The following is a 23,096-nucleotide window of genomic DNA, read 5'->3' as shown; positions in this document are numbered from 1 at the left end:
AAGCCCATATATATGGGCCCCACAATCAAAATCTGCTCAATCTGATGAAAAAGTGTGTCAATGAGAATCAATGGAATGTGAACTCAAAAAAAAAGAAATCACGATGGGTAGAACTGAAATATCCAAAGCTTAAGTGTGACATCAGATTTTTTTAATGCACCCTAAGTTGCAAAGGAGAAAGTTCAATAGTTTTTGAAAGCTTGCTGTTTTTACAGAAAATACATGTTTACTCCAGGCACTCACATTGGGCTAGACAACCTTCTGTAACTTCAGTGTCGTGATCACTGTTTTCTGACTTCTAAGGAAATGCAACATACATATGCATAGACATAGTATGTGTATCCCCCACACTAAATGATACATACATACATACATACATACAAACATACATACATGCATAGACACATAAACAAATATCATTAAAACAAATGCATTATTGCATTGTAAAAATAGTGCAACTGCCTTTATAGTAATTACATCATTTTAAAAAGACCTACTTTATAAAAATTACGTGACATGCATGAGTCTATGTACATCACACATGTGCAAGAGCCCACAAAGAACAGAGAAGGACACTGCAACTGAGAAACTGGAATTGCAGGCAGATGGGATCTGGATGAGTTGCCATGAAGACTGCCGGTTCTCTGCAGGAGCACCGAGCAATCTCTCTCTGCAGATCACCGTAATCTTTTGAAAGTATTACCTGATCTATCAAAATTACTCTGAGTCTTTTATCTCAATTTCAATTGGCATTATTCATCATACATGATTCCATAGAGACATTTCATTCGGGTAAGCAATGAACTTTGAGTACATGTTTCCTGACATGCTGCCTTCTTTCTTTTTCTTTCCTACATCTCTGTAGCTTCCATTCCTCCCCCATGAACAGTGCTATTTCTACTTTGTGGGTATGTATAAGCACATGTTATTATAGGCTTACACAGAAAATTAAGGAGCCCCAAATGAAAGGACACAAATTTGACTTTCTAAAACTCACTTAACTCATTTTATGTAACAATAACTGAATCTATCTGGTTTTCTGAAAATCGTGTAAATTTAGACTTTTTTATGGCTAAATTTTAGTGCATAAACATGCCATGCTTTCTTTCTTTTATATTACCCCATGGGAGGTCATAAAAGATACCAGGTCACTTGATTAAGGGTCTCAATTTAGGATGTTCTGTGTTTGGAGCAGACTAGTGGCATCTAAACAGTTCTTATTGGTTTTTTTTTTTTTTTAAATTGAACAACTTTATTTTAAAAAACAAAGATAAATGTACATATTTTAAGCATATTTGCATAAAAGTATATGAATACATTTTTGTTAGTGCTTGGTTTTTAGAAGTCTGTTAATGTGCAGTAAGATCTTACTAGTTACAATGAGCATAAAGCACATGTAAAACAAGATGTAACCTGGAATTAGTCAAAGTTTTTTTGGTGTATAAAGAGTAAGCATAATGGTTTTTCTTTCTTTTTTTTTTTTTTTCTTGAACTTCATATAGGCTGTGAGTCATTTCTTGGGTTTTCTGAGCTTTCTGGGGTTAGTATCCAATTATCAGTGATTGCATATTATGTCTGCTATTTTGTGACTGGGTTACCTCACTCAGGATGATAGTCTCTAAATGCATCAATTTTCTTAAGAATTTCAAAAACTCATTGTTTCTGATAGCTGAATAGTACTCCATTGTGTAAATATACCACAATTTTAATATCCATTCACCTACTGAAGGATATCTGGGTTCTTTTCAGCTTCTAGATATTATAAAGAGGGCTGCTATTAACATTGTGGTGCATGTGCCTTGTTGGAGATTCTCTGGGATATATGCCCAGAAGTAGAATAACTGGGTCTTCAGGTAGTAAGTACTATGTCCAATTTTCTGAGGAATCAGTAGAATGATTTCCAGAATGTTACCAGTTTACAAACCCACCAACAGTGGAGAAGTATTCCTCTTTCTCTGTATCATCACCAGCATCTGCTGTCATCTGAATTTTTGATCTTAGCCATTCTGGTTGGTGTGAGGTGGAATCTCAGGATTTTTTTGATTTGCACTTCTCTGATGGTTAAGGATGTCAAGCACTACATTAAATGCTTCTCAGTCATTAGATATTCCTCAATTGAGAACTTTTTGTTTAGCTCTGTATCCCATTTTTAATAGGGTTGTTTGATTCTCTGGTGTCTAGCTTCTTGAGTTCCTTGTATACCTTGGATATTAGGCCTCTATCTGATGTAGGGTTGATAAAGATCTTTTCCAAATCTGTTGGGTGCCATTTTGCTTTCTTGACAGTCACCTTGGACTTAGAGTAACTTTGCAATCTCATTAAGTCCCATTTGTCGATATTTGACCTTAGAGCATGTGCCATTGGTGTTCTCTTCAGGAAATTTTCTCCTGTGCCTATGTGTTCTAATGTTTTCCCTACTTTCTACTCTAATAATTTCAGTGTACCTGGTTTAATGTGGACATCTTTGATCCACTTGCACTTGAGCTTTCTATAAGTAGATAAGAAAGGGTCTATTTTCATTCTTATGAATTCTGAGTGCCAGTTAGACCAAAACCATTTGTTGAAGAGGCTGTCCTTTTCCATTGAATGTTTATAACTCCTTTGTGAAAAATCAAATTATCATATACGTGAGGGCTCATTTCTGGATCTTCTATTCTATTCCATTGATCCATGTTCCTATCTCCGTACTAGTACCATGCAGTTTTCAGCACATTTGCCTTGTAATATAGCTTCAGGTCAGGAATAGTGATTCCCTCTGATGTTTTCTTGTTCATGAGGATGGATTTCGCTATCCTAGGTCTTTTGTTATTCCAGAAGAAATTGCACATTTCACTTTCCAATACTATGAATAATTGGTTTAAGATTTTGATTGCATTGAATCTATGGATTGCATTTGGTAAGATGGCCATTTTTATAATGTTGATCCTTTCTTTTTTTTTAAACGACTTTATTTTACAAAACAAAAATAAATGTACAGATTTTAAACATTTTTGCTTAAAATTATATATTTTTGTCAGTACTGTTTTTTCAGATATTAAAATAATTTTTACATAAAACTATGTGAATATATTTATTAGTCAGTACTTGATTTTTTCAAGGGCTTGAATTGAAAACCTAATAGTTACGATGAGCATAAAGTACATGCAAAACAAATCGCAAAATGGAAATAGTCAAAGTCTTCTTGATTTGTAAATATATTTTTTTGTTTTCTTTATTTCTTGGACTTCATACAGTCTGTGAGTTGTTTCTGGGGGAGTGCAAGCCTCTGGGGTTAGCATCCCACTATCAATGACTGCATATTATGTCTGTTTTTTGTAACTGGGTTATCTCACTCAGGATGATATTCTCTAGATGCAGCCATTTTCTTAAGAATTTGGTTAAGTCATTGTTTCTGGTGGCTGAGTAGTATTCCATTGTGTAAATGTACCACAATTTTTGTATCCATTAATCTTCTGAAGGACATCTGGGTTCTTTCCAGCTTCTGGCTATTATAAATAGAGCCGCTATAAACATTGTGGTGCATATATCTTTGTTGTGTATTAAAGTGTCTCTGGGGTATATGCCCAGAAGTGAAATAGCTGGGTCTTCAGGTAGTACTATATCCAATTTTCTGAGGTATCGCCAGACTGATTTCCAGAGTAGTTGTATTAGTTTGCAACCCCACCAACAGTGGAGAAGTGTTCCTCTTTCTCCTCAGCCTCACCAGAATCTGCTGTCATCTGAGTTTTGGATCTTGGCCAATCTTACTGGTGTGAGGTGGTATCTCAGGGTTGTTTTGATTTGCATTTCCCTGATGGCTAAGGATGTCAAGCACTTCCTCAGATGTTTCTCGGCCATTCAGTGTTCCTCAACTGAGAACGTTTTGTTTAGCTCTGTACCCCATTTTTAATAGGGTTATTTGATTCTCTGGTGTCTAGCTTTTTGAATTCCTTGTATACCTTGGATATTAGGCCTCTATCTGATGTGGTGTTGGTAAAGAACTTTTTCCATTGTGTTGGTTGCCTTTATGTTTTCTTGACAATTTCTTTAGTCTTACAGAAACTTTGCAATCTCATTAAGTCCCATTTGTTAAACTTTGACCTTAGAGCATGAGCCATTCATGTTTTGTTCAGGAAATTTTCTCCTGTGCCTATGGGTTCTAAGGTTTGCCCTATTTTCTCATCTAATAATTTCAGTGTATGTGGTTTAATGTGGAGATCTTTGATCCACTTACACTTGAGCTTTGTACAAGGAGATAAGAAAGGGTCTATTTTCATTCTTTTGCATGCTGAGAGCCAGTTGGATCAGCAAATTGGAGAATAGGCTGTCCTTTTTCGAATTGAATGTTTACTGCTCCTTTATCAAAAATCAGGTGATCATATACATGAGGGCTCATTTCTGGATCTTCTATTCTATTCCCTTGATCCACATGCCTATTTCTGTACCAGTACCATGCAGTTTTCAACACAATTGCCTTGTAATATAGCTTGCGGTCAGGAATAGTGATTCCCGCAGATGTTTATTGTTGTTGAGGATGGATTTCGCTATTCTAGGTCTTTTGTTATTCCATATGAAAGTGCACATTGATCTTTCCAATTCCTTATAGAACTGGGTTGGAATTTTGATGGGGATTGCATTAAATCTGTAGATTGCTTTTGGTAGGATGGCCATTTTTAAGATGTTGATCTTTCCAATCCATGAGCATGGGAGATCTTTCCATTTTCTGAGATCCTCCTCATTTTCTTTCTTTAGTGTTTGAAGTTCTTGTCATACAGGTCCTTCACTTACTTAGTTAGAGTCACACCAAGGTATTTCATAGGTTATGTGATGATTGTGAAGGGTACCTTTTCCCTAATTTCTTTCACCACATGTTTGTCCTTTGAGTATAGGAAGGCTACTGATTTGTTTGAGTTAATTTTTATCCAGCCACTTTGCTGAACTTGTTTATCAGCTGTAGGAGTTCTCTGGTGGAATTTTTGGGCTCACTCAAGTACATTATCATGTCATTGGCAAAGAGTGATGTATTTATCTCTTCCTTTCTGATTTGTAATTTTTGATCTCCTTTTGCTGTCTAATTGCTCCAGCCAGGATTTCCAGTACTATGTTGAATAGGTAGGGGGAGAGTGAGCGGCCTTGTCGAGTCTCTGATTTTAGTGTGATTGCTTCAAGTTTCCCCCCGTTAAGTTTGATGTTGGCTGTTGGTTTGCTGTATATTGCTTTTATTATGTTTAGGTATGCACCTTTGATTCCTGTTCTTTCCAGGACTTTTAACATGAAGTGGTGGTGGATTTTGTCAAATGCATTCTCAGCATCTAGTGAGATGACCATGTGATTTTGATCTTTGAGTTTGTTTATATGGTGGATTACATTGATGGATTTTCTTATATTAAACCATCCCTGCATACCAGGGATAAAATCTACTTGGTCATGATGAATGATCGTTTTAATGTGTTTTTGGATTCGGTTTGCAAGGATTTTGTTGAGTATTTTTGCATCAGTGTTCCTAAGTGTGTTTGGTCTGAATTTCTCTTTCCTTGTAGGGTCTTTGTGTGGTTTAGGTACGAGGGTTATTTTAGCCTCAAAAAATGAGTTAGGTAGTATTCTATCTGATTCTATCTTTTGGAATAGTTTGTAGAATATTGGTGTTATATTTCCAATAAATGTCTGGTAAAATTCAGCACTGAACCCGTTTGGACCTGACCTTTTTTTGGTTGGGAGACTTTTGATGACTTCTTCTACTTCTTTAGGTGTTATAGGGTTATTTAAATGGTTTACTTGGTCCTGGTTTAACTTTGGGAACTTGTATCTGTCTAGGAATTCATCCATTTCCTCCAGATTTTCCAATTTTGTGGAGTATAAGTTTTTGTAGTAGGATCTGATGAGTTCTTGAATTTCCTCAGTTTCAGTTGTTATGTCCCCACTTTCTTTTCTGATTTTGTTAATTTGTATACTCTCTATTTGCCCACTAGTTAGTCTTATTAGGGGTTTATCAATCTTGTTGATTTTCTCAAAGAACCAACTCTTGGTATTGTTGATTTTTTGTATGGTTCTTTTTGATTCTATTTGGTCTATTTCTGCCCTAATTTTGATTATTTCTTGCCGTCTACTCTTTTTGGGTATATCTGCTTCCTTCTTTTCTAGGGCTTTTAGCTGTGCTGTCAGGTTGCTGATGTAAGCTCTCTCCAGTTTCTTTTTGGAAGCACTTAGGACTATGAGTTTTCCTCTCAGTACTGCTTTCATTGCATCCCATAGGTTTGGGTATGTTGTGTTTTCATTTTCGTTGAATTCTAGAAAATCCTTAATTTCTTTTTTTTATTTCTTCTTTGACCCTACTATCGTTTAACAGAGCATTGTTTAGTTTCCATGTGTATGTGGGCTTTTTGTTGTCTTTGTGGTTGTTAAAGACCAGCCGTAGACCATGGTGATCTGAGAGGATGCATGGGAGTATTTCAATCTTTTTATATCGATTGAGGCTCGCTCTCTGTCCAATTATGTGGTCAGTTTTCGAGAAGGTGCCATGGAGTGGTGAGAAGAAGGTCTATTCTTTTATTTTAGGATAATATGTTCTGAATATATCTATTAATTCTAGTTGGTTCAAAGTCTCTGCTAGTTTTGCAGTGTCCTTGTTCAGTTTCTGTTTCCCTGATCTGTCCATTGGTGAGAGTGGGGTATTAAAGTCTCCCACTATTATTGTGTGGGGTGAAATGTATTTTTTGAGCTTTAGTAGGATTTCTTTTATGAATGTGGGTGCTTTTTTATTTGGAGCATATAGGTTACAGATTGAGAGTTTCTCCTGACAGATTTCCCCGGTAATGAGTAAAAAGTGTCCTTCCTTAACTTTTTTGATAACTTTTGGTTGGAAATTTACTTTATTTGATATTAGAATAGCCACTCCAGCTTGCTCCTTTGAGCTGTTTGCTTGGAAGTTTTTTCCTACCCTTTAACTCTGAGATAGTGTCTGTCTTTTTCTCTGATGAGTTTCCTGAATGAAGCAAAAGGCTGGATTTTGTTTATGTATCCAGTCTGATAGTCTATGTCTCTTTTTTGGGGTGTTGAGTCCATTTATGTTAATAGATATCAAGGAATAGTTGTTTCTGTTTCCTGCCATTATTGCTTTTGTGGGTTGAGTTGTGTATGTTTCTTTTTCTTCTTTTAGTTTTCTTATTTAGGAGTTTTCTTGCTTTTACTAGGTTGTATTTTCTCTCATTTTATTGGGTTTCCACCTACAATTCGTTGTAGTGCTGGGTTTGTGGTCAGATATTGTGTAAATTTTGATTTGTCTTGAAATATCTTCATCTCTCCATCAATGGTGATTGATAGTTTTTCTGGGTATAGCAGCTTGGGCTGGCACTTGTGTTCTTTTAGGGTGTGCATGATATCTGTCCAGTCTCTTCTAGCTTTCATAGTCTCTGTTGAGAAATTGGGTGTGAGTCTGATTGGCCTGCCTTTTTATGTTACCTGACCTTTTTCCCTTACTGCTTTTAGTATTCTTTCTTTGCTTTGGGCACTTGATGTTTTTATTATTATGTGTCGGGAGGTATTTCTTTTCTGGTCCAACCTATTTGGAGTTCTGAAGGCTTCTTTTATGCTCGTGGTCATCTCATTCTTGAGGGTAGGGAAGTTTTCTTCTACGATTTTGTTGAGGATATTTACTGTGCCTCTTAGTTGATACTCTTCTCCCTCTTCTATTCCTATTATCCTTAGGTTCGGTCTTCTCATTGTGTCCTGGATATCCTGGACATTTTGGGTTAGGATCTTTTTGTTTTTTGCATCTTCTCTGGCTGTTTTGTCTATGTTTACAATGTTGCCTTCTGCCCCTGAGATTCTCTCTTCGATCTCTTGTAATCTATTGGAAATGCTTGCTTCTGTGATTCCTCATTTCTTTTTTAGGTGTTCTACCTCTAGGGTTATCTCTTTTTGTGTTTTCTTTATTGTGTCAATTTTCGTTTTAAATTCCCTCTTCCATTCCTTCATCTCTGTGATTCTTTTTTCCTCTAGTTCTTTGAGTACTTTTTGTGTTTTTGTATCCTCTTTAAAAGCTTCTGAATCTTTTTGCTTTTCCTCCCGTTCTTGTTTAAGTATCTCTATCAGCATCTTGAGGTACGATTTCAGGTCTGTGCCTTCCTTTTCTGGAGTGTTTAGAATACCGATATTTGCTGTTATGGGAGAGCTTGGTTCTGGTGTTGCCCGGTTGTCTTGTTTTCCTTGGGATATACTCTTTCGCTTTCCTCTTGCCATTTTGTTGTCAGTGATATGTTCTTGCCTTTCTCTTGTATCTGGTCTGTGTCCCTGGATCTCCACTGGTCCAGGTGGCAGATGGGTCGAGCCCTGTTCTATGCCTCAGAGTCGCTTGGTGGGAACAGAAGTTCTATAGTTCTGTTCCTGGTGGCTGGATCAGACAGGGCGGGGCAGGGCAAGGCAGGGGGTGCACTTTCCGTGTGCACTCTGCAGAGATCTCTCTGCTCCCTGGCAGCTCAGTTCTCCCACCCACCAGTTGCTCAGCCTCTATGAGCTGCTGTTCTGGGTGGCAGATGGGCCAGGCTCCGCTCTGTGTCCTGGAGTCGCCTCCGGGTGGGAATCGAAGTTCCTAAGATCTCTTCCTGGTCACTGGATCTGGAAGGACAGGGCAGGTCAAGGCAGGGGGTGCACTTTCCGTGTGCACTCCGCAGGGAATCCCTCTGCTCCCCAGCAGCCTAGGTCTCCCACTCACTGGTTGCGCAGCCTCTACAAGCTGCTGTTCCGGGTGGTAGGTGGGCCAGGCTCCGCTCTGCGTCCTGAAGTCGCCTCCGTGTGGGAACAGAAGTTCCTAAGATCTGTTCCCTGTCACAGTTTGAGTGATCTTATTTTTAACATTTGTAGATTTTATGATTCAAGTTCTTTACTTTCATAGGAAAACCTCTGATATTTATTATTGGAAATGGAATTTCTTCAGTAACTTCCTGTTTACATTTTTGAAGGCTAGAGTATATAAATACAATTAATTTATGTTCAGTTATCATTGTCCCTTCCCTGGATGCAATTTAGTTCCAACAGACTTCATATGGTATCTGTAGAAGTTTTCTTGATATAAGAACACATCACACATGAATAGTAATGATTTATCATTTCCAATTTTGATGGCTTTTATGTCTTCATCTTCCCTAATTTTTTACTAAAGTTTCTAATAATTTGATGCACAAAAATAAATGCATTATTGATCCTAGAGGGAAAACTATTATTCTTTCACAAACGAGTGTGGTAATTTTCTGAAATTTTCCTTAATACATGGCATTTATTATAGAGCTAGCTATCAACTATGTCTAGTTTGTTAAGTATTTATATGAGCTAAGGATTTTGGAACATTGCCAAATGATGGTTTTTTGTTTTTTAGTTTCTTGTTTTTTTGTTTTTGGCTTTTGTTTTTTTTTGTTTTTTTTTTTTTTTTTGGCTTTTCTTTTTGCATCATTTGAGATGATTATGTGGGAATGTTCTTCAACATATTATATGAATGTGGTACATGATTACTCTGTCTAGTCAAACCCACAATAGGAAACATCCCATAAGTGAAGGTTGTAGAGACCCTATAAGCTACTGTCCTAACCAGACTTTAGATGATTAAGTTTCCAAAGAAAACTATAAAGGCCTGGATATTCAGTCCAATATATAGAGAGAATAAATGCTTTCTTGTTTTTTTTTTTTTTTTTTTTTTTTTTTTCTGTATAAAAATATTGTGAAAAAAACAAAGTGCTAACTAGTATATTTACGAAGAAAGGATATAGTCATAAATGTTTTGTGAGGCTTTGGGGCAGAACTAGTTGCCCTGTGATTATCAATATTGTTAACCTGTCTGTTTTCCATCATTAAACTAAGCAATTTTATCAGCATGTTGAAGTGATTAAAATCCCAGTTGAAAATCTGCAGACCAAAATGTGCAGTTGACTAAGTCACAAAAGAGACAAGATGAGTCCTGCTGAGGACGAAGGGTTCAAAGGCATCTGGAATTGCCCTGTAATTCTGTCAAGCATTTTATAGTCCGGGAATAAACACTGGCCCCATTGGATAATGTTTCTAGTATGCTGCCAGTTCACCAGGATTTTACTGAAAAAATTTAAGTCACTATTCATAGAGCTATGTCTGCAGTTTCTCCAGTGTCTAGATAATTATCTACCAACTCCACAGTACCAGGACCTAGATCCTCATAGTTACAATGGGCTCCAGTAGTTCTAGGCATTTAAAGTATTCACATGGAGAACTGGTTTTTCCTTCATCTCTACAGAATCATCATTTACTATCCACAGCACAATTTATGCTTTTAATAATTAGAGTCTTCTCTCCCCACTTTACCTAAAGATTTTCTTATTTTATATTTTTTGAAACACTTATTTAGAAACTGAAAGTCACAGTAGAAAATTTCATTCATTAATGTATAATGAATAGCTTATTAAAAAACATTTCTAAAATTGTATGTTGGGAAATGTACATCGGAGTCGATGAGATAGTTATGGAATATACTGATCTCATTAAATTATGGTATATATGAATAAGCTGCATTCCAGGTACAGAAATGTTGAATAGCGTTCTTGCCTCTGCTACATCAGAAGTTGAGATCTGTGGTAAACTGTGTATTTTACTTAAGCTTCAACTTCCCTATCTGGAAAATAAAGGAAGTGGTCTGGCTTTTCTCCAGGAAGACTTTCAGCAAGAATTTTTATCATTTTCACTTACTTATATTTTTATTGTTACCATGTGTTTTTATTTATCTTGAGGAAATTACAGGGATTCCTGTGTCTATTCCAATTATATAGTGTAAGGAATTGGAACTGCCTTGCCTGATGAATATAAGAAAATACTAGACCTTTGACTACCAAACTACTGAACAATAGACTCCAAGAAATTAGAACCTTTTACCCCAAAGATCTTGGGTTGTGAAAGAAAAAAAATCTAAATCTTGGGTTGCCAGAGAGGAAAATATTTTTCCAGAGATTTTCAATATGTCTGAACACTTGATTGGAATGCAGAGCCAAGACAATGGTGTCAGTGACAGGCATAATCAAAGCTGGAGCAGGATGGCTTATTTTGCTGATCTCTTGCCTTCTATTTAAACCTTAGCCCAAGTAAAATTTCAGAAATTAACTTAAGGGGTTATTAGATACTTTTACTATTCTCCCAAGTGTGGACACACTAAGTAAATTTCATCTTCTCCTGTTTTCAATATTAATGTAGGTATTCTCATTGGCTTATTGATGACAAGTATCTGAGCAAGGCTGATTTAGGTAGCTAGAGTCTGGTAACACACACACACACACACATTTCCATATATATAAAACATACTTTTATAGAATTATCTTTTCTTATGTTTCATCCACATTTTTTAAATCATTTAGAAAACCAACTTTAGGTATCATTCTTTTACCCATCCTTTTCTATTTTTATTTAGTTTATCAACACTATGAGTTATCTTTACTTTTTTTTGTCTTTGAATTTAGATTGTTCTTTTCCCCACTCCTTAAATTTCAAGAATAGATTATCAATCCAAAGACCTCTTTTGAGTCCTCATTTATATGACCTCTCACTATATAGTCCAGACTGGCCTTGAGCTTGTAATTCTTCTGCCTCAGCATTCAAAGGTTCATAATTTCAGGTGCATCTCAATATGCTTTTTGTTGCTTTTTCCCCAACTTTTTATTGGTTCTTTGTGAATTTCACATTACGAACTCCAATCCTACTCACTCACCTCTCCTTCCCCTTGAACTCACCCTCTACCCTTGCACCTTCCTCTGTAATAGAGAAAAAACATCTCATTCCAAAAGGTGCAGTGTGCCACAGTACACCCTTTTGTTCACAGTTCTTTGCTGTACATGTTCGTGGTAATGATTCTTTGGTCTTGTACAAGGACTCTGGCTTCTGCCATTTTATTGCTATTGAGACCTCACTGGGATTCCTCTAGATATCCTGTCATTGCCATGTGTCATGAGATGTTGTAGTTTTGGGATCTGTAGGATCTGACTGGCCCCATCATTCACTGCAGCAGTCCATCAGTTGGGGAGAGATTGGGGTGGGTCAACCTTAAAGCACTGGATCTGAGCCTGAGATGTATCTTAGCTGGTCAGTCTACAGGAACTCATGCTCTCAGGCCCTCAAGACTGGCACACCAGCAACCCCTGCTAGCAGGGCCAGCTCTACTATGCTACACATGTGAGATGCAATGTTCACTTTCCCAAGTATTGCAGCCAGTGAGTGACATGGCCAGTTTACCCATTCTGAAGACCCTAGGGTCATCTTTCCTGACTGCCATAGATGTTGAGTGACAAAGGAGGCGAGGAAGAATTTTCACCTTCTTTTGTGTCTCCACTCAGCAGACAAGAAGCAGGGATGACTTTCCCACATTTTGCCCTAGGGTTCTGGTCACCTGTAAAATACCACATCCACAGTCATCTTGATTGCACTCCCCAGGAAAGGGGTGGAGCCAGCTCTCCTGTGCTCATGACCCATTCAGGACAGCTTTCCAACCTGCATCCAGTGGTGAGGTTAAAGAACAGTGGGGTGATCTCTCCTTCAGCAATACTACCACACAGCATACAAGAGGAAGAGGCAGCTCTCCAACACTATTGTCCTCTGAGCAAGCTCACCTACAATCCTACATCAAGGGCCAGGGATGTTATGCCCATATGAGATTCAGGGCCTTCTCTCCTGTTCTTCTAACCCCAGGTCTGGGTCTCACACCTACTGTAGATGGCAAGGGATTGGAGGTAGAGGTTTATCTCTCCTCACTTATATTACCACATATTAGACTAGTGAGTAGGCCATCTCTCTTATGCTCACCTTTCGAGCCTGCTTGCTCTCATCTCTGCCATCAGTTCAGCTCTACACTGCTATCCAGGTGAGGTGCAGCTGCTCCATTGAATATGGTAGGTGGTGAGAGGCAGGACCAGCCTTCCTGACCCAGTGATTCCAGGGCCATGTCTCCTGCATGCCATGGGTGGTAAGAGGGAAAGAGGGAAAGAGGATATCTTTCCCTTGTCCAAGCTACCACACATTCACATCACCAATGGGACACAAGTGGTAGGACTAGATCTTCCATGCTTATATCCCTAGGACAGGCTTACCTGCAGCTCGTGCAATGTGCAGGGCCTGCTCTCCTGAGGACTGCTGCTGACTATGAGTAGAGTCCGATATTCAGCCTTCATGTCCCCATGGCCAGCTGTCCCTTGATGCCAAAATGAGGGGTACATCCAGTTCTGCACAGCCCTCAGACATCAATATGTTCTCAGGCAACACCAAGGGTATCTGCCTGGCCACTGGTGGCAACAGACCTCTGCTACTGCATGGCACAGATCCAGACATGGCCCCACTGACAGCACAGGCTAGGACCTCATCATGGTCCCAGGTGGGTGGCATCAGCAGCTACTCACATCAGACTGCTCATCACTACTCTCTGGTTTCTAGTTCTGCATCTCTTCATTGTGGCTATATTCTTCTGTTTCTTTCTCTTCCCATTCCCCACTACATATTTGTTCCTTTTACTGGCACCCAGGGTCTCTGAGAGTCTGGGGTCATCACAGGAGTGGTCTCAGGGGTGTTATGCCCAACTCATGCATTAAGGCACCAGGCCGGTTTCATCTTGGGCATGCTTTGCCCCTCCTACAGCCTGTGTGGCATTCAACTAGTACTCACCACAGATTAACTCCTTTTTTAGACCCCATGGTACTAATCTGGTAGTCATCTCAGTCTCTCATCACACTAGGCCCACCAGAGTAGCGCCATGTGAGGACCGTCTATCTCAAGTTTCCTTTCTCCCTGGTTCCTTGGTGACCTGTCTTCAACTTGCTTTTTGTTCTGGAAATTGTCTGGGCCTCAGTGGTACTGGACTGATAGTTATCTGAGCCTAGCATTTTGTCCAAGCCCCCTAGCACCAGATTAGTAGTCATTTCAGGCTTTCTTTTTTCAGGGAATAGTACACTATTACTTGTGCAGGTTTGTGGATCAGAAAGTGAGTGTAGATATGGCCCCTCTCCTTCCTGCCACCTACTGAAGCATGGATGACACAGCAACCACAACTGCAATCCTTCTAAGGGCAGGGTCTTTGCTTTTTAATATAAGCATTCATACCTTTCCCTTTATTCCTGCTCTCATGGTGCCTCGTATGTTGTATGGTATATTCCATTATGCTTTACCTATCTGTTTCTCTTGTGATTTTTTCTTTGATTTGTTTTTGACAATTCAGGTGATTTGTTCAATTACCAGAAGTTTGTTTGTTTGTTTGATTTTTCTCTGTCTTTCAATTATATTTATGTCATTACTATGGTCATTACCCTGTGACTAAGAAGTATTTGTGAAAAGTGTTTCTACTTTCTTAGAGTTTACTAAGACACAATTATGAACTTAATGTACTGTCTATTCTGAAAAATGTCCTCCTATGTGCTTAGAGAAGACTCAGTGTGAAGCTGCTGGTAAAATTTTTCCATCTCTATACTTTAGGTGAACTCATGTCTTGTGTACAGCAAATGTTTTATTCTATACTTTTCCTCTCCCTAACTGTTCTGTCCATTATTGTAAGTAGGGTCAAGAATTCTCTAACTCTTATTGTGAAGCTGCTCTCCTTTTGTTTTGTTTTTTTTTTGTTTTGTTTTGTTTTTTGTTTTTTTTTTAACTATGTTAGTAAAGCGGCCCTTCTTTGATTACTTTTTGCAGGTTACAAATTTTCAATTCTTTTAGTTTCAACCCATTTTTGCCCTTGATCATATAATCAGTTTCATGTCTGTACACAATGTCTGTAAGGTGCTTTATCAGTTCTTGCAGCCTGTGCCTTGTAACTGGAGAGTTGATTCCATTCACGTGTAGAACAGTCACTGAGAAGACATTATTTATTTGCTTTATTGTAATCTTTGTTATCTATGTGAGTTTCACGATTTTTGTTTTTAATGATTTTATTGCTAATTTTCCTGGATTAAAGAGCTCCTAGACATACAGCTTTATACAAATCAAGAAAAAATTTTCTAGACATTCTATAACTCAAACAATAGTTAATAATTATTTCAAATTCACTACTCCCAAAATGAAATATAAATCAAACCAAAATTATAAAAACAAAATTACAAAAATATTAGTAATTAATATACTAATCCCAGAAGTTGTGTAGAAAACAAAAATTTGAGGTAAAATAACTTATATACTTATCTGAATAATTATGTTTTGAGGGAGCTTCTACATTTCTTATATACTTACAAATTAATGTATTTCTGTTCCTCTGTATTCTCTTGAGTATTTTTTGTGATGCACATATGTGAATTCACATATGATTTTAATTTATGAGACTGGAATACTTTCAAAAACGTCGATCCAATGTCTCTGTCCAAAGTCCTGCTAAGGACAAACTTGCCAGGTATGAGTATTCAGCTTTCCTTGCAATTATCTTTCTTTCAAAGTAAAGTACACAGCCTGGTTCTTTTTTGCTACTCTCAACTGCATGATGTTTAATAAATTTAGATATTTTGCATTAAACTCCCTGGACTACAAATTTTGTTTATCGTGTGCATCTCCGATTTTCTGGTATAGTGATCAAATTCTACCACCCTTGAGATTATTCCTGAATTTTTTAAGAAACCTGATATTCTACTGCTGGTGCATTTTCTTTGAAAAGATTTTTTATTCCAGTTTATTATGTATATGTTTTTGTTTAATGTTCCACGTGGTGTGCTATGGATTTCCATGGGCTATCTACCATACCAATTGGGTCTTCATTACAACCAATGTGGTCTATAGCTGTGATGATCCATTTTTGAATCCTATGTTAGATCTAAATTCCTAAGATCACTCCAGATACAAATATTTGAGTCCATGTGAGCTCTTGCTTCTGAAAGTAAATTTAGAAGTATCTTCGGACTCAAAACTTAATGGAGAATGCAGATCATGAGACTGAACAGAAATATGAAGTGCATGGTGAAATCACCACTGAGCATCACCAAATGTGCTGAATGGGGATACAGCCTGGTAGTGAAAATACATGGCCTATCTCCCCAGGAGCTCGCATTTTAGAAATGCCCTCCAAAGTAGTAGTGGTGAACAGAGAACTTTACAACTACCTAAAGTCAATACTGACCTTTTGTAAGGGAGCCTCCACATTATTTCTCTCATTTGGAGATTTTTGTTGCTTACAATAGGTATATGTGCAAAATAAACAATATATCAACAATGTGGTTGCTGTTACCAAGCATGAATAATGATAATGCAAATGTACATGGTGAATTGAAAAGATTCTCATAGGACATTACTGTGAAGAACTGCAGGCATCTAAAAATGACTGAAGAAGAAAGACTTAGTCTTTCCCACGGAGATGTCCCCTATTTAGTTACCCAATATCAAGTGTTCAAACCTGAAATCATACACATAAGCAACATCAACTCAGCAGATTTTGTGTGGTGTGTGTGTGTGTGTGTGCGTGTGTGTGTGTGTGTGTGTGTGTGTGTGTGTGTAAAAATAATAATTAAACCATGAATTTGAGAGTAAAACAGGAATAAGATGGGAGTTTCTGAAGAACGAAGAGAGATAGATGAAATGATGAAATGTGTTACACTTTAAATTTTAGAAAGTGTAAAAATAAAAGTAATTTGGATGATCAAAAAATCACCAATAACAAGAGAAAAATATAAACTAATAATAAAATGTAATGAACAAATATTAATCAATGGGACTATTACAGGTCTTATAAGTCTTTAGAAGTTATTGAGTCCATATTCTTGCCTCCAAACAGAAAGGTACAACTCAAGACAGCATGTGGATTTTTAATAAATGTCACCCTGTTACTGGCATATGCTTGTGAGATTTGTATGTATAAATTAATGTTATAAAATAGCACAAACAGAAAGGACAATGATGCATTTCTAAACCTCTTTAGAAGGCAAGGACTCATACGAATGAGTACAGACTTTGCTTCTCACCTTGAAAGGGCATTACTAATTACTTCAGAACTTGTTTTTGAACAAAGCTGAAAGCACCTAATGAGACCACTTTTAATGTCTGTTTTGAAAAGATACATTCAACTGTCAAAGCCTTTTATGTTACAGTGTCTTATCTTTGACAAACTACCTATGCTCTGTTATTATTATCAATGGTGTATGGAAGAGAACAAAATTCACTGAAGCAGACACACACATGTGCACATCCACACACACACACACACACACACACACACACACACACACACATACACACACATACACACATGTGCACATACTTCCCCCAAATACAAATGTCATTTTTTGACATTATCATTTGGCTTTGTGCAAACACACAATCTACAATCCACCGCAGTACTGAGATTCCTGCTTTGAGAGCCAGGAAGAATGATCAATGCACAACAAATAACAAAGGATTTTCTGAAAGTCAGATAAAGACTTTTTTCAGATTCTAAAAGGGTAACCGCAATAGAGGGCAGACACAGCAAACACATTAAGTAACTACATACATCATCATTGCCAATACTGTACAGACATGTCAGGAATATTTTAATTCAGGATGGCGTTACATTTTGCATGGCCAAAGTGGGAGAAAACCTGCTTCAGAAGATATGGTACATGGAAATGCCTCATTTTGGCAGTTGAAATGCTGGTTAAGAAAATTAATTTGGTTGAACCAACTAATGTCATTTTTTAACTGTTTTCAAGAGAACTCTTTAGCTGAGATGTAATAAAGACCAAAAAGTGAGAAGTTAGATGACAACCCGGCTCCATATTTCACACAGGATGCAAATTATTCTTTAATGTTCTGCATTTGCAAACAAGAACATGTTGATGTGTGTACCCCTTTATTTGCCATGCATTCATAGCGCCTAACTCTATAGAGATGTTTTGATAAAGTATCACACTGGGAAGTGTTAAAAATTGTTTTCCTCATAGTTCTCCAGACCAAAGAGGCACTTGGTGCTTTATCTGTAACAGACTACAACTGCCAAGATGACGTGACAGATTAATATGTGAAATTTAAAGCAAATGAGAGGCTCCCTCCACTTCTGTGTATGATTTTCCTTTAAAAACAAAAGACATTGTGTTTCCAACATACACTCTCCCTAACTCAGTAAACAAATCTTATTCCTTCCTACTAGTAAATATTTTCTTCTAATAAGAAGCACTTTATACTTTTTCTTTTTTACAAAATATATTCAGTCCTTTGAGTGATTAAATTTCATGTATTTACAATCCTTTTATGCTACTATAATATGAAGATAACAGTTTAAAAACTTTTTTTTTTTGCTTCTAGCTATATATTTCAAGTGAGTTACATTTTATATTGGCCACATCAAATATTTTGCCCAAAGAATTTTTTAAAATTTATTTAAAAAATACTTTCAATAAGATATTCAAATCCTGAGATAAACAGACCAGCAAACACGTTCATGCAACATTTTTTGGTTTAATCCTTCCAAATTCATACAACTCTTGAAAATCTTGATGGAAATATCATAAAAAGATCAGACTTATAAAAATACCCCCATGAAGCTCAGACTACCATAATACAGCTATAATTTTCATCGAATTATGTTTAAATAAGCAAAATTATCCCTACGAAAATGAATTATCTATCAAAAAGAAACTACCAAACTTTTCATACTTGCATGTGACTCTGAATAGCCCCTTTCTCTATGCTTAGCTGGGAGTGGTGATTCTTATTGGTTCCCCTGCTTGTTGCCATCAAGTGGGGTCTGCATTACTTGGATGTCACCTACCTTGCAATCTGCTTGCAACGATCCACGCCATCAGCATCTGCTCTGGTGCTACATGAAGTCCATCTGGGTACCAGTAAAACAGAAGGAAAGTGAGTCACAGAAAATTAGTTTGGGCTAAGTGCTTACTGCAAGTGCTCACTTGCATGCAAAGATATAAAATCAATAGTTCTTGCTCTGATTTGAATGTGAAATGACCTATACATGGTCACTTTTGGAATACACAGTCTCCAATACAGAGCTATTCTGAAGGTCATGGATTTTTTAGAAGATGGGATACAGCTATCATATTAAAGCCTGGTTCGTGGTTCTGACCATCTCTGCTTGAGGTCTGGTAAGATGTAAGATGCTTCTTTCACCATGAACTTTACCATATCTTCTTCACCATAATGGGTTGAAGTTCCTCTGATAGTCTGAGCCAAAATAAACCTTGTCTGCCGCAAGTTGTTTCTGTCAGATGCCTTTGGTCACAGCAATGAAAAAAATCAATGAGCACAGGCTTGGTAATCTTCTTGATCTACTTGACAAAATACAAATTAGGAAGTGAGTTCTCGCTTGTATAATTATAAGTATCAAAACTAATAGCCCCAGGTTGATCTCAACCTTGGACCATTTTTATGTTCTAAATAAACCTTAAATACACCTTTGTTCTTTTAAATTTTTATTTTAGAATTTTGCCAGAGCACTTCTTAGTTGTCTGCAACTTCTAATGTTTGAGTCAATCACTGATATATGTCACACTTTTACCTTCTTCCTGGGATGTTTCTGCTAGCTTTTAAAAGCACAATTTAAAAATACTTGATCACTGAAGCTGACAAGGAGATGCCAAAAGTCCTCATCAGGCACTGTACTGCTACCTGCTCCTTAGATCCTTAGGAATAACATCCATCCTGACTATCTCCAAACGGACTGTTAAATACATACTGACTTCTGAAACATTGTATGTCTACTAGAAAATGAGTGTGGTTGTGAAAGCCACAGATCAAGTTCTATACCTTCCTCAATCACGTCCCCCAACCTCATTTTTTGAAATGGGTTAAGTTTGACCTCTTTCTGCCATAACAGTCCTGAATTACAGGGACAAGCCTCCATGCCTGATTTTTACAAGAGTGCTGGTGGATCCAAACAGAGGTCTTTGTGCTTGAGCAACAAAATCTTTATCACCTGAGGTGTTACCTAATCCCTCACTCCTTAACTTTTTGTGTAAGTTCTTAGTTTGCTAGAGATGCAGCTAAAAAATTACTGAGTGTAGTACTAATAAAATAAAAACAACCTGAAAATATATTATCACAAAGGAAAAAAAATAGCCCTGGTCCATTCAAGCTTTATTATTTACAGTCTTCATTATCTTCCAGTTTTGTTGTCTTGATTGAGTAACTCCTTCAAACAGTTAGAATATTAGAGAAAAAGCAACATATATAAAAGCAATTATTGTGAGCAATGACTTCACCATCATTTTCAAAGTAAGTAAATTATTCATTGACTATGTGTGAGTGTGATTGGCTAAGACATCCAAGGCTTTCCTGAGAAAATAATTATTTCCAGTACCATCTTCCAGCAGCTCATGTCAATCTACAGATTCTTGATCAAAGGCAACCTCTGTAATTCAAGACAGCCTTCTCATTCTGTCCATATTTGTTGTTTGAGCAAGAAAATATGGATGGATTCCCTGCAGGATGGAATAGTGTTAAGAAATGGTTTCCACAGGAGAGAGCACATTTTATATCTGTTAGTGAAGAGTTCAGTCACTCCAATAAATTATTCCAAACTGTTTTCAATGTCTGAAACACGCCATTTTTCTTATTTCCCTCTTCTTTGCAATACAAGCTCCTATATATTCCTCAGTAAAAGTCAAACAGAAATAGTCCAGTTGGTGTAGTTAGTAAAGCCTTTGCCTCTCAATCATGAGAACTTGAGTTCAGATATTCAGTTCCTACCTCACTTAAAAGCCAAGTAAGGCAGCACACACCTGTAATTCTAGTAATACGGAGGAGGAAATAGAAAAGTTTGCAGAATGTGCTCACTAGTCAGTCAAGCTAAGAGAAGAGTTTTGAGGCCCTGTCTTACACATGTATCCACACAAAGAAGATATTTGATAGTAAACTATGGCCTCCACATGCACATATACACATGTACACTTTCAAACACATGTAAACAAGTACATTCCCACATATACACACTCACATTAACACATCAGAGAGAGACAGACAGAGAGAGAGAGAGAGAGAGAGAGAGAGAGAGAGAGAGAGAGAGAGAGAAGTATAGCTTCCTTCAGCACATGTTGGTCTACTCCTTGCTTCCCATAGGCTTTGGGCTTCTTTTTCTATGTTACCATTCCCTTTAATTATATTTTGAAATTAGAACCACCCTGTTTTTTCTGTTTTTACTTTTTATAAACTGATATTTTAAGGATTTTTTAGATTAATATATGTTAAACTACATCATTTTCCCATTTCTTTCCTTTTCTTAAACCCACTCACATATTTTATACACACAAACTTACATATAAACAGATATGTATCTTCAAATAATAAATGCTGCCTACTCAATTTGTGTATTAATTGTACATATGTTTTTATAATGAAACATTTGCTTTTGGATAACCATTTGGTACACAGTGCCCAAAGATTATTTCTCCTATTCTCTCAGCATCTCTTAGTTGCCTGTAGTTCTTCATATAGGGTTACTGGGCTTCCCGACCCCATCCACATTAGACCTTTAACAGTGGTATCAGGGTACAGGCTGAGCAACTGGTGAGTGGGAGACCTAGGCTGCGGGGGAGCAGAGGGATCTCTGCGGAGTACACACGGAAAGGGCACCCCCTGCCCTGACCTGCCCTGTCCTCCCCGATCCAGTGACCGGGAACAGATCTTAGGAACTTCTGTTCCCACCCGGAGACGACTTCAGGACACAGAGCAGAGCCTGGCCCAACAGCCAGCCAGAAAGGCGGCTCATACAGGCTGAGCAACTGGTGAGTGGGAGACCTAGGCTGCTGGGGAGCAGAGGGATCTCTACAGAAGGCACACGGATAGGGCGCCCGCTGCCCTAACCTGCCCTGTCCTCCCCAATCCAGGGACTGGGAACAGATCTTAGGAACTTCTGTTCCTACCTGGAGAATATTTCAGGACGCAGAGAAGAGACTGGCCCACTTGCCAGCCGGAAAGGTGGCTCGGAGAGGCTGAGCATCTGTGACCAGGAACAGATCTTAGGAACTTCTGTTCCCACCCGGAGGCGACTTCAGTACGCAGAGCAGAGCCTGGCCCAGCTGCCACCCGGAACCTGGGCTGCCGGGGAGTAGAGAGATCTCTGCGGAGTGCACACGGAAAGTATACCAGGGACACAGACCAGATACAAGGGAAAGGCAAGAACATATCACTGACAACAAAATGGCAAGAGGAAAGAAAAAGAGTATATCCCAAGGAAACCAAGACAATCTAGCAACACCAAAACCCAGCTCTCCGATAGTAGCAAACATCGGAATTCCAAACACTCCAGAGAAAGAAGACACAGACCTGAAATCATGCCTCAAGATGCTGATAGAGTTACTTAAACAAGAAAGGGAGGAAAAGCAAAAAGATTCAGAAGCTTTTAAAGAAGAAATAAGAAAAACACTCAAAGAACTGAAAGAACCAGATGAAAACAGAAACAAAGAAATAAAGGAATGGAAGAGGGAAATTAGAACAGAAATTGACACAATAAAGAAAGCGCTAAAAGAGATAACCCAAGAGTCAGAACACCAAAAAAAGAAATCAGGAGTCACAGAAGCAAGCATTTCCAACAGATTACAAGAGATCGAGGAGAGAATCTCGGGGGCAGAAGGCAACTTTGCAAACATAGACAAAACAGCCAGAGAAGATGCAAAAAACAAAAAGCTCTTAACCCAAAATGTCCAGGAAATACAAGACACAATGAGAAGACCGAACCTAAGGATTATAGGAATAGAAGAGGGAGAAGAGTATCAACTAAGAGGCACAGTAAATATCTTCAACAAAATCATAGAAGAAAACTTCCCTAACCTCAAGAATGAGAGACCACGAGCATAAAAGAAGCCTTCAGAACTCCAAATATGTTGGACCAGAAAAGAAATACCTCCCAACACATAATAGTAAAAACATCAAGTGCCCAAAGTAAAGAAAGAATACTAAAAGCAGTAAGGGAAAAAGGTCAGGTAACATATAAAGGCAGACCAATCAGACTCACACCCGATTTCTCAACAGAGACTATGAAAGCTAGAAGAGCCTGGACAGACATCATGCACTCCTTAAGAGAGCACAAGTGCCAGCCCAAGCTGCTATACCCAACAAAACTATAAATCACCATCGATGGAGAGACAAAGATATTTCAAGACAAATCAAAATTCACACAATATCTGACCACAAACCCAGCACTAAAACGAATTATAGGTGGAAAACCCAAAACA

This window comes from Micromys minutus, assembly GCF_963924665.1.
Source record: "Micromys minutus genome assembly, chromosome: 8".
NCBI classification, from domain to species: domain Eukaryota; kingdom Metazoa; phylum Chordata; class Mammalia; order Rodentia; family Muridae; genus Micromys; species Micromys minutus.
Note: the sequence above shows the minus strand (reverse complement) of the source record.